Here is a 12,945-nt window from a genome sequence, read left to right on the forward strand (position 1 = left end):
TTTTTCTTCCTTCTGGTTCTTTCATTTTACTTGCTGCCCCTCCAGCTTCACTAAAATGAAGGTGAAATGAATTTCAGTTTCCACAAAAGCACATATTTCTCTTAGGATAAAAGACTGTGGCTTAAAATAGACAGTGGGCACAACCTGACCTGTTAGGAGAAATGAAATCTAAATAGCCTAAACAAATTGTGTGCATCCACACTACTGCCTTTTTCCTACTACAATATTACCCAATGGTCCCTTTTAGAAAATTATTGCTTCTCACATTGCAAACATACATTGGCTGCCAAAAAGCATGCTCAGAAATGTTTCCTAAAGCTCATGGAAAATACCAGTGAAGAGGCAGAAGTGGCCTACAGGTAGAACATTGACTTGAAAATAACTAGGACAAACTTGGTCCTTCTCCTGGAGCTCAGAGTTCTCATAAGATCATGGGCAAATAAATTTTTATGCCTCAATTTTCCTCTTTTAAAACAGGAATAATCCTATTTAACTACCTCATAAACCTCAGCAGCAAAAGGGTTGCTTTGTGGAAAAAGAAACAAATGCATGAAATGTAACGGAGAAGCTTGGAAGAAATCTTGTAATGAAACAGACAATTACATAGATGTAATAAAAATCACATCAACACATAATGCAATGAAAGAAACTTTTGATACAAAGAAATCTTGTCATGAAATAGACATTTGAAAATGTAAGTTAACAGTTGGACTCAGTGATGTTAAAGGTATTTTCCAACCCTAACAAATCTGTGATTCTATGTGCCAAAAATGCTCCCAGGTCAAAGGGTTTTTTGGAATGTAGAGGCAAAATTTAACTGTAACTCATGCAGTCAATATTCAGATGTATTCAAGTAATTAAATCACAAGCATTTCTCCCACACAGTCTGAACCCATAATAAGGAGGCAACAGAGTGGAAAGTCCATGAAGGCATTTCTTTCTGCACTTCAGCTCACATGTGCCCACAGTGGTGAAACATCCCAGACAAATACATCAACCCCCAGAAGATTATTCCAGGAGTTGCATAACAGAGTATGCACACTCAGTATCCTAGAGTTTAATTCATCTTTTCAATTAATGATCAATTCATAATTCAGTTTGGATGACCCCTTAAGGGATTGCTGAAGATCAATGCCACTCACATTTATTTTTGTATGAGATGATTAGCAGTAACTGTGATAGTAAGCACATTGAGGACTTTTTGCAGTCCTCATCAATATCTTTCAAAACAAGGCACTACAGAAAATGTGAGTGGATAGTTGGATTCAAGCTGGGTTAGAAGAGCAGAATGTAGTCACAGCAAAACTGCATGACAGATTTTATTCCAGCCAAATTTACAGCTTTACTACTGAAGCTTATTATTTTGAATGCAATTGCTGTTGTACAGCTGCAGTCTAAATTCAGAGAGTTCGAAAGACAACTTAGGAAAGAGTGGGAAAAGAAGTTACTAAAATTAAAATAAGAGAGAACAGAAATTCTTTTCTCTGGATCTTTTCAAATCATGGCTTCATGTAATTACAGATGCAGTAGCCTTTAACTGAAACTTGCTTTAGCCCAGCTTTTGCCCCACGAGACTCTGCTGAGGCATAATAAAGCACACTGTAAAGTTTGTTAGGTGTGATCATTGCTAGAAAGATACATAAACACTGGGGGGGGGGCGGAAAGGAAGCAACTGAGACAGCAAAGAACAACAGCACATGAAGATGAGAGACCAGAAGTGAAGCAGAAGTTATTTGTGTGGATTCTTACCCATGGGTTTTGCCTCACTCACAAAAAAGCTGCGAGAGACCCAAAGACAAGCCATGCCAAGAAAGTGGCCAAGTGGGCAAAGACATGGGAGGCTGTGATGACAAGGGGCCAAGCAGTAAGTGAGCAAGAGAAGACTGGGGAAATCTTAAGGACAGCAAGCTCTGAACACCAGGGCAAATCTGGAAGAATGAATTCGGCCCAAGCGGCAGAAGCAGCACTGGACTAACAAAGTGGATGCAAAGAAGATGCTTCCACACACAGGCTTTATGCTCTTGGTTTTTTGGTCAATGATCTCATCTGAGATAATTGATAGAGATCTCAAGGAATAGTAGAGATGGAGAAAGAAAAAGAGAAATTAGGTCGTATCAGAAATAGCAGTAGAATGGTTATAATAAAGATCTAACTTTATTTGAGCAGGAGGTTGAACTAGATGACATCAGCAGGTCCCTTCCAGGCTTAATTATCACCTTATCCAAAGAAAACGGACAAAAGGGAGAAAGCAGCTGAAGATGGAGACAGTTTGCAAGGAGAACTAACTTGAAGGAAAACACAAGGAAAGACAGAACAAGAATAAGGAAGTAGCTGAAGAGTAAATCTGCTCTTCTCTGTGGTTTGACTTCCTGGATGAAATTTGGGAGACAGCTGAAAAACAATCAGTAGAGATGTAATAAAATATTCCAGAAAGTGTTGCCACAGAGAGAATCTTTAGGGCTGAGCAAGATACCCAGGAGCATGTACAGAGGAAGGAAGAGGCAGAGAAGATGAAAGCCTGAAGACTTTTCATACAGACCAAAGAGAGTTCAGGAGGAATATGCTCCTAGAGAATTAAAAAGACACCCATAAAAGCACAACAAAGAGAAAAATCTCACCATGAAATACGAATGTAGTTTGTAGAAAGTAAGTCAAGGAGACAGAAGGCAGGGGAAAAACCTTTAAACTAAGATTAGAGTAAGTTGTGATTGCTGTCAGCCTCAGTGGAGAGGAAGTGATAAAAGTAAGATGGTGGAAATTCACAGAAAAATGAGAGAGGAAAAAGAAATGAAAGTAAATGGCACTTGAGGGAGGTGGAGGCAAAAGCTGGATCACAGCAAGGGTGAAGCTGGACCTTCACAGCAGTGAGGCCAAAGGAAAGAGAGGGAGGATGACGGTGAGTCAGGAATGAGAATTACCTATTGAAACAGGTCTGAGTAGGGTAACTCACAGAGAGCATGGTCTGCTTCAAATAGGGATTAAAATGTGAAATATTCAAAACTCTCTGATCTTATAAGCAACAAACAAAAAAAGGCCCAGAAGGCAACAAATGTCATTTCCAAACACACTTCCTGAAAATCTGAATTAACGAAGCAACATCCAAAGGCAGCAGGAAGGTAGATGCTGCAGCTGGGAATGCTCAGTGGCAGCTTGGAGAAGCACAAAAAGTCCCAAAGCTGTCGCTTCAGGAACAAGCTACAGCGACCATAATATGCATGGTTAGGAAAACTGACCCTTCTGGGCCATGGCTCAACCAGGGAACAACAGCTAAAACAAAAGAGACACATTTTAAAGAGTGTCTAATAACATCCCTGATGAAATTTAACCCACAGATTAAGACAGAGATAGCAGATGCCAAGGTATTTTCTGCTTCTCAGCCCAGGGGCATAATAGAATGTATAGAAGCACAGACATTCAGGGAGGAGCAATAACATCTAGGAGTTGTGGAGAGCATGTGTGCTGCTATAAAGAAAAAATACTGAAATTGGCTTCTGGTTCCCAAAAAAAGCACTGGTAGCCTCTACCACTGTGGTGGGACCTCTACATAAAAGACTTAAAATATTTCAAAATTCCATTTGTTTAATCTCTCTCATTATTTGACTCAAAAGCTTGAAGCATAATATATTATTTATGACCACTTGCCACCTATCCATTAAAGAAAAAAAATGCTCAATATACTCCCAAGCCTTACATATCCAACCTTCTCTTCATGTCTAATAGCCTTCTACAAAGAAAGAGAGGGTGCTAGGCTAGAACACACAGTCTACCCTGCACCAAATCCCTCCAAAGACACTCAGAGGCAGGGGAAGGATGAAGCAACTTAACCCACCTTGGAAAAAGGTGGCATCCAACCTCTGAAACAGTGAGCATTACCTTGCATTATGTGCCTTCTCTGCTTTATGTAAAATTTACTGTTCCTTCTCTAGATGTACATAATTATGTTCATAGTTTAGATAGTGGATTCATATTACTGTTTTGCTCTGTACAGGATCAAAATGACCAATAAATAAGGATTATATCAAAGCCTGTATTATTTTTGCTGTATGGGATTCTTTCATCATGCAATTACAAAGGAAATGATCCCCAGATCAGAACGATATTTACAGTTTAAGAAGTCAAGCTTGCCATTAGAAATCAAATGAAGAAACATTTTCCATACTTGGGAATGAGATGAACCGTGGGACGTGCCAGCCTCAGCACTGCAATCTGTACCATCCTCTGCTGCAGCCACACCAACCCACTGCCCTGGACCATCAAAAGGACATGTTTGTGCCAGGTCCCAGGGTGGCACAAATCAATACAGCCCCACAGATGCTAATTGATACATGCTGGCTTTCAAATTACTCCTGTCTTCCCAGCACTGTGCATGAGCACAGGCAGAAAAGTGGCAGAGCTGTAAGGATTTTCTTCACTTAATATAAGTCACATTTTCTGCTCTCTTCAAAAGCCTTTCTGTTACTTTTGAATAAAGATCAATGATCTCAGAAGCCAAGAGTCCTATTGCCTCTAAAGCAACAACACCCTGACAGGGTGTCCTGGGAGCAGTTCAGCTCCTCTGCAGCCTGGCTGCAGAACAGGACACCTCCAGGTAAGACACAATTCCTTCCCTCTGAGCAGTGCCCAGCCCTGCCCCAATGGCCTGGGAGCAGCTGACTTCCCAAACAGCAGAAACTGAGGAGGCAGCACCTAAAGAAACCACTCCCAAGAGTGAAAAGATGCCTTTGAGGCCATGGGCCAACTCTGCCTCTCACTTCTGGTCCCTTCCATACTCTACACATTCTCTTTCCCAGCTGAGGCCTGCCATTCCCACACCCCCATCCTCTGACCCTCTTGGGAGAGGCATCTGTGCTCACCCCAACCCTCTAAAGGCCTATCATGAAGGCAAATAAGTTGCTAAAAATCTCTTGGCAACAACAGCTCCTTTTGCAAAAATGATACACCCAGGAGAGAAGGTGAATGTGAACTTCTGTGAGAATTTTTTTTCCTCAGTATGTTGGCATGTAACCAGCCAAACTCAAGCAGCAGCATACTGTGCTGCAGCCAGAGCAGCCATTGGGCACCCAGGGCAGGGCACTTTGAGCACTGCCAGATAACCACAGGGCACTTTGGTGAATGCAAATCCATTGAGGTATTACTCTTATCTCCTCCTTTGGTAAGTGTGTGTCAGCCACTATTTCCATGTCACAGATTCCCCATGAGGAGCTGTGTGCCAGGGGCTGTGTTAAGCATCATTAGGTGTTTTCTTAAAAATAATTGTCCAGTCCTTTTGTTTTTCAGACATCTAAATAAAAGTTTGTGTATTCTTCAAAAGCACAAGTTAAAGTAGGAGAATCCAAGTGTGCCAAAGGGGTTTCTAGGTAAGAGTATTTCACTGCCTAGATCAATAGCATCTCTTAATCCTCAACATGAGGAACATGGTTTCAAAACCATGAAACTCACATTTGCCAATATTTTAGTAACTGAATGTTGCTAAGACCTTGCTCTCCAAAGATGATCATGATCTGACCTTGTGGTGTTTAAATAGAAAACACTGATTTTCTGTGTTCTCTGGAAAAGGAACACCATCATCGCCACCACAGATTTGTTTCACTATGCCTTGAGGAAGCACAAACATTCTTACTCGTTTCAACAAAATGGAATTATCCTCCTGTTGAGTACAACTGAGTGATGTGAAACTTTCAGAGTATGTTTCACAGACTTAGAGCTATACGTCAGGCTACTTTCCAGCTGCAGCTGCCCATTCTCAGGTAAGGAATCCTCTCCCTTCCCACACCTCCAAAATACACCCTCTGGCCCTGCAGGACATGAGGAAGCATCTGGCCCATCCAGGTTTTTGGCCAGTGATTAGATAAGCCACAATTTTTTTGTCTTTGTCTACCTGTGGCTAGTGATTATTGTTCCCACAGATGCTAATTAATAATAATCTTCATCTAATTTACAGTATTAAATAAAGAAAATAGTTGACACACTTTTTTAAATGTCCATAGTAAATACAGTCCCACAGCAGAAACCGTGTCTCCAGATAAGAGACAGCAAAGTCTTTTCCCAGCCCCAAACGTCTGTACTATGTTTTATTTAACGTAAGCCCCAAGTCTCACTGCAGGACAAACCTTACATGTGTAATGTCACATAACATCAGGAATCACGGATCAGAGGATTTTGGCCAAGTTCCTTTTCCTGTGCTATTCAATCACCTCTCAGCTAAAGAAAACTGACACTTCTGAAAACAATTCAAAAAAAGAGCATCAGATTAGGCATTGTAACTCAATAAAGTTGAGCAGCGAATAGCTGACACCACTAGAATTTTGCCTATTGCAAGATGTCACAGTTGAATGAATGGATGGGGCTTTCATGCCCCACTGAAGCATTCACAGCCTTCAAACTACTGGCATGTGTCAAGATGCTGCAAAACCTAACATTTATAAAAGATACATCTGGTGTGCATTTATTGGGAGCAGAGTGAGATCTTGTTTAAATTGCACACATGAATTTGATGTGGAGAGCGGGCGGTATCCCAAGCCTCACAGTAAAAGCATGTTTTTAACCTAAACTCCTCCATCTATAATGCAAGCCATGAGGTGTGAAGACCTCTTGCACAGTGAAAAGCCACAGCATAAATTATGAATCAAGGCACAGGTGAAGTACTGAAGGCCAGGCAGAGGTCTCAATTTAGTTATGATTTTTCTGAGTTTACATTCTTTCAAATTATATTTATTGGAATAAAAATATATTAGGAGATTTTATATTGCAACCAATTTAGGTGACTTTGCTGTTTTTTGATTTGGTTTCACCAACACTGCTTTTAATTTCTGATTTTATCAGGCCATGATTTTTCTCTCCCCAGAGACATTTGACAAAGCAATTCCTTCCCCAGCAATCCATCTAACATTGTCAAGCACCACGGAGACAGGCATGTCCATATCATGGCTTTAAGTCATCCATTTTGATCAGAGAAAAGCCACACAGGCCTTCATCTGGTTCCATGCTCCTCATGGCACCGTTTGAAGCATGCCATTCTCCTCAGCTCAATATTGTGTGTGACCTTTCAGGTTCCACCTGTAGTTCCAGCAAAAGTGCAATTTCCACTGGCGCGCACTGTAATAACCAGCGCTGACACAAATGTGTGTTTCCAATTTAAACCCACTCAGCTTCACTTGGCACCTGCACTAACCCTTCTTGGCAGCAGAGATTCGGCAGGAGCAGCAGCAGGGGAGGAGTGGGAGGGAAGGGCTGTGCAGAGCCACCCTAAGGCAACGTGACCACGCTGGCTGTGGCCCTTGTCACCTGTGCCAGCAGCCCCTGCGTGTTTGCAGTGCCCAGGCAGTCAGGGCACGGGGAAGCCTCGGGTTACAGAGCTGCTTTCTGCCCCACAAAATAAACAACTGAGCATCTCCCACGCAGCTGGCACACAGGTAACAGGAGTTCTGGTGTTACCCTCAGGTAACTGCACAATTGCTAGGCAGATTGGGGAAGTGTAAGTCTTCAGGGGAGATGCGAGGAGTGTTTCCACATATTTTTGCTCGAAGGACAGAACAGTTTAAACAAATAAATGCAGCCTTAACTGCTTCTAATCCCTCCTCAGCAAGCAGGGAGAGGATGCCCATATAATAAGCTGTGGGCATCCAGTGAGACAGGGCACCCTGCCTGTACCACAGCCAGGAGCTGTACACCAGCCAGGAGCTCAGGCTTATTTTGGAGGAAAAAGCATCAGCCTCTCCTTCCTGGTGCTTCCTGCTTCACCACTGTGGGAACAGTGCTTCAAACCTTGGCTACAACAACCTAGAAACACTCACAAAAGGAGCAATCTTGACCCAGAGCCCAGCGACAAAGCAGGAAAACAAGCAAACCAGAAGAGCAATAGGTGCACTGCTCATGTCCCTCTGTTTCTGGCAGTGCATCCTCACATGTCAGTGACTGCAGCTCTTCCAGAGACTTAAATATTCCTGTGGGCACAAGTGAGGGTCATTTAAAGCAAACCAGCAGTTGGAGACTTTCCTTCTGGAATGTATAAAACCTCAATGCCCAGTTGAACAAGCCCAATGCCAAGCAATTTCTTCCTGTGGGATCCATAGCAGGATCACAGACAACCATGATAAACCTGACTCCAGGCAGAAGGAAGCTCCAGCAGATTTTTGCATGAGAAATGAGCCCAACAGAGAAGACGCAGATCTGCCTTTTGGGGGTGGCCCAATGTGAGCACAAATGATTAAACCAGTCCCAGAGAAGATAATTCTGGTTCAGAACTATGGGTAACAGTGACCACTGGCCAGAAAAATATGTGGCTGCACTCTGGACTTGCAGAGACTGGATTAGTTTATATTTGTCACTCAGTCCTGGGATGTATTTTTCTTGTGTAGCCTGCATGAGATGTAGAAATCGCTTGTCAAATTTTCTGGCATTGGGGAGAAAAGAAGGGGAAAAATCAATTACACAAATATTAGTCTGTTGACATTTAAAATGAGACAATGATGAGCATAAAACAAAGACTACAAAAAAAAATCCTAGGCCAGCAACCCAAAGGACCAAAGACAAAGCACAAAATAGGATGCAACTAATTAGGCTGAAATGCCAACAATGTTCAGTATATCGTTCAAAGTATCTGTGGTGTCAGACTGCTACCGTGACCCCCAGTACGAATATGCCAAGGGGAAATGTAGAATAGGACTGAATCAGATAAGTTAAATACAAATATTTTAAAATGACATTTTAATTTCTACCTCACCATTTTAACATTTTCGAAATCGTTAAATAAGCATGTCGCCTATTCTCAGAGCAGGCCAAATGTCAGATGTTTGTATGTATTATTCAGCTGAACACTTTAAGTACATAATCCTCCTCATTGCTAAACAGGTGGTACTATATTAACAGGTTATTTTATCAAAAGGAACAGTGAACAGAACACTGCTGACTCCATAAAGTGATGTATTACTGAATGTGGAGCCAATGCAAGGATGGAACTGAGCTGAGGTCTGTAGGCAGGACAGAACTTTCTGCTGCAACTACAATTTCTAAATCACATTTCAAGGCAGAGTACCACAATTCAGTTGAGTTATTCACAGGATTATACAGAGCTGGAAAACAAACTTCTGTAGGCAAGTGATTGCGTAAGCCATACATGACACAGTACATCTCTGCTGTGGCTCATCCAGGAAACTGAGTCGTTTAGGACCTAACAATTAAGTCCTAACACATTAACAGACCTAACAGGAAAAGCTTTGCAACCAAGTCTAGTAGATGCGTTGTAGGCCACAATGTATCTTTCTTTTTCAGTGGTGGGGGCTTGTTGCTGCTTTCTTCCCAGTCTTTCAGTAACAATTATTTGAGAGAAGTGGACACAGAAATTAAAAAAAACAGTGGAGCAGTACACCATCAGAAGTCCAGCCCCTGGACTTTCAGAAGGAATGCGAAACAGGCAGTCAGAGAAAGGAAATAATATACAGCCCATAGCATATTCCAAATGTGCTTCCCAAACTTTGCTTTTAGAACTAGTACTTGTTTATGTTTCATACATAATTTCCAACAGGACTGACTGCCTCTGGGCTTTTGAAGTGCAAGAATCTGTTAGCATTTTTTTCTGACTGGTGAAAATCCGCAGACAGACTCTACTCTGTTTTATCTGAACACCAGCAAACCCACAACACCACTCCGGGCATTGCTTAGGTTTTTGTTGTTGTTGTTGTTGTTGTTATTGCTTGTCACATCAAATAAAAATCTAAATCCCTGAATTTGATAAAGTTATTTTTCATTTCGTGAACATGAGGTTAACATGCAGTGAGTTCTGGAATGAAAATTAAATGCTTTGCCCATCATTCAGGATTGGCTGCAGCTGCATTGTGCAAAAGTAAAAGTGAGTTGCAAAAACAATTCTCATCTGCTTTTGAAGCACAACAAGATGTTACTAATGAATAAGAGAGTTTCTGATTTCTCCTTCTAAATAATTCCCCAGTAAATTGGTGCTTTGAGCTGCATTTTCCCCTCAAATGACACAACTTCTAATACACCAGCCAGCTTTCATACGCAGGGAGGTACCACATGGCTGGTACACCAAACCCCTCTGAGTTGTTCACAGACACTTAGTATTGTATCGACAGGAAGAGTCCTGCTGCACCATCTGTGTAAAATCTGCCAACTTAACTTACACTGCCTTTTCTTATTACCTACTCTTTTTCAGTCCCTTCTCATTCTTGGGCTTGAAAGAACTTGACTCAAACATCCACAGAAGGCAAGTTGCAACCATATTCTCAAATGCCCTGAGATAAAAACTAAGGAAAGCAGGTGAACTTTACCTGAAAGACTTCATAGCTTCCCGCTCCTTCAGCAAAGATTCCCTTTATAATGTCTTCAATTGACTCATAATCTGGACCTACGACAAAAAGTTCATTTTCATAGCTATCATTTTAACAGGTGAAAAAGTTCGTTTTCGCAGCTATCATTTTAACAGGTGAATTTAACACATCTACTCAAAAATCAAAGGAATGACTACAAGATGTGCTATGCTTAATCTAGCAGTGAGGATCCCTTTGCTACCACACTTCACAGCTGGTATCACTCTGCTGGCTGCAGTAAGCTAGCACAGATCTAACAGCAAGTGTTAAAATCACACCCTCATTGTTTTGTATCAAGATAATTTGTAGTTTTCTCATCAGTTGTGTATTGACTATACAAATATTGAAACCATAGAGTCTATGGTTTGTCTGCATAAGGTGTCAAAATGCTTTTAACATAGAAGAGTGAATAACAGATTACACTGCATAGCCATTCAATGGTAAATTCTAGCTGAATTATAGTCACAGACCTGCAACTACATTAAAAAGCTTCTGTGCGAAGCTTCTCCCATGTCTGATGGAAGCAATGCCAGCCGGCTCCAGGACAGATCCATGGCTGACCAAGGCTGAGCTGATCAGCCACAGTGGCAGCACTTCTGGGATAACACAAGGGGGAAATACCCTGTGCCATAGCAGCTGAGGCAGAGAAGAGAGAAAAGAGAAAGCAGCAGCTCTGCAGACACCGAGGTCAGTGAGGAGGGAGGGGCAGGAGCTGCTCCAGAAGGTGCTCCAGTGCCAGAGCTGCTCCAGAAGGTGCTCCAGGAGGCACTGGAGTAGATACTTCCCTGCAGCCCAGGGAGGTCCTTGGGGAGCAGAGATCCACCCACAGCCCATGGAGGAATTCCTCCATGCTGGAGCAGGGGAAAAGTCAGGAGCCCTCCCCCTGAGAAGGACGGGGCAGCAGAGACCAGCCAGGCCCACCTCACCCCTTACACGTCCTTTTGCCCACTAAGTCACAGATAAAGCCTACCTTCATTTCACTCCCCATCTCCCCCGAAGCCAAGAGGTGCTTTCTGCAGCAGCCTCTCCGCAGCAGCAGCAGCAGGAGGGGATGAAGGCAGGTCACCAGCTGTGCCCCCGAGTCTCAGCCCAGCCAGGCGCAGGGGAGCAGGGCAGGAAGAGCAGGGGCTGTGCAGGTTTGTAAAAAGGGGAAGCCCCAGCACCTCCCAGCAGCAGCGTGTGACCCCTCATCAGATCCCACCACAGCTATCACAGGAGGCTGGGCACCCATCCTCCTCACCAACAGGATCCCCAAGAGCTCTCTGATCATACTCGGCTGAGCAGCACAAAAATACTTGGTGAGATCACAATTATTATTACTTTTTTTAACATCTAATGTGAAAGGTTCAAACCATAGCACCCATCAATTATTACTGTACCTTCTTCTTGCTTGTTTCTCCGTAATATGTTGCTTTCTTAACCTATGAAAAAAGATAATATACCTACTTTTTTGGCAGTAATTTGAAGATCTAGAGCCCAAGAAAAGCTGTTTAACAAAAAGGAATGATTAGCTAAGGTTTTTAAAAGATCCAAAATACCACTGGAATTTCAAAAGACATCAACATTTAACACTTGCACTAATCAATTCATTATTGCATTCAAGGAAACACATTCTGCTTTCTCTATATTTGAGAAAATGAAATGTTCACTCAGTTGAGAGAAACTTCCAAAATAATACAGGGTCATTTCAATCTTTATGCCTGATAAACATGAAAATGCTGCTCAGATCAACCCATCAAACAAGAACCCACATCACCCATGGACTTTGGGTATTGTTATATTTTATTTTATAGTACAGTGTTGGGCACTTTATGGTCACGTGGAATTCACCAAAAACTTCTACTGATGCCACAAACTTTGGAAGGAAAAAACAAACCACACCACACATCACAGCTCACTTAATACATCTAGACAGTGCACTACTAACAGTAGTCTAAGGTCAGAATTACAGTTCTCGAGATGACTTTGAACAGTAGTCCAGAAGGTGCAAAAGCATGGAGTAAATTTGGCTCTAGTTTTGTTAACAGGTCAGTAAATAAATTTTAAAACCATAAGGACAATGCTGGTTGTTTGGTGTGTGAGTTTTTTTAATCTCAAAATTATCCATAAAATCTCAATGTGTCCTGTACTTTATGCTTCTCTTTTAAGGATTAAAGGCTCACAATAAGGGACATTATTTGGAATGGTTTTCGAGGGTCACAAAAAAAAAGGTATTAAAAAAAAAAAATTAGAAGCATCAAGATACATGATGTTGCTTTGTTCCACGTCGAGGCATTTCTTATCATATCTGACACAGATTTAAAATTAACAAACACAAACTGACAGTTTGCCAAACATCTAAGCATTTTAAATTGTTCTTCCTCCTCAAAATCATGAAGTAACAGATGTTATGTGCTTGTGTGCAAGCTGCACCAAGATTAGCTCTTCCACAGTGCTTTATTGCCTCATTCAAGTATATTAATTTAAAGAAGGTCTCAAGGAAAAACCAAAGGTTAAAAGAAAATGTACATCAATATACAAAGAAATTAATTTACAAAAACTTAAAAGGATACTGGCAACATTAGTAGACGTTTTAAGTAATGACTTGTGATAATTATGGATGTCACAAACTAAATTCTTG

The sequence above is a fragment of the Anomalospiza imberbis genome, chromosome 9, assembly GCF_031753505.1.
Source record: "Anomalospiza imberbis isolate Cuckoo-Finch-1a 21T00152 chromosome 9, ASM3175350v1, whole genome shotgun sequence".
NCBI lineage: Eukaryota > Metazoa > Chordata > Aves > Passeriformes > Viduidae > Anomalospiza > Anomalospiza imberbis.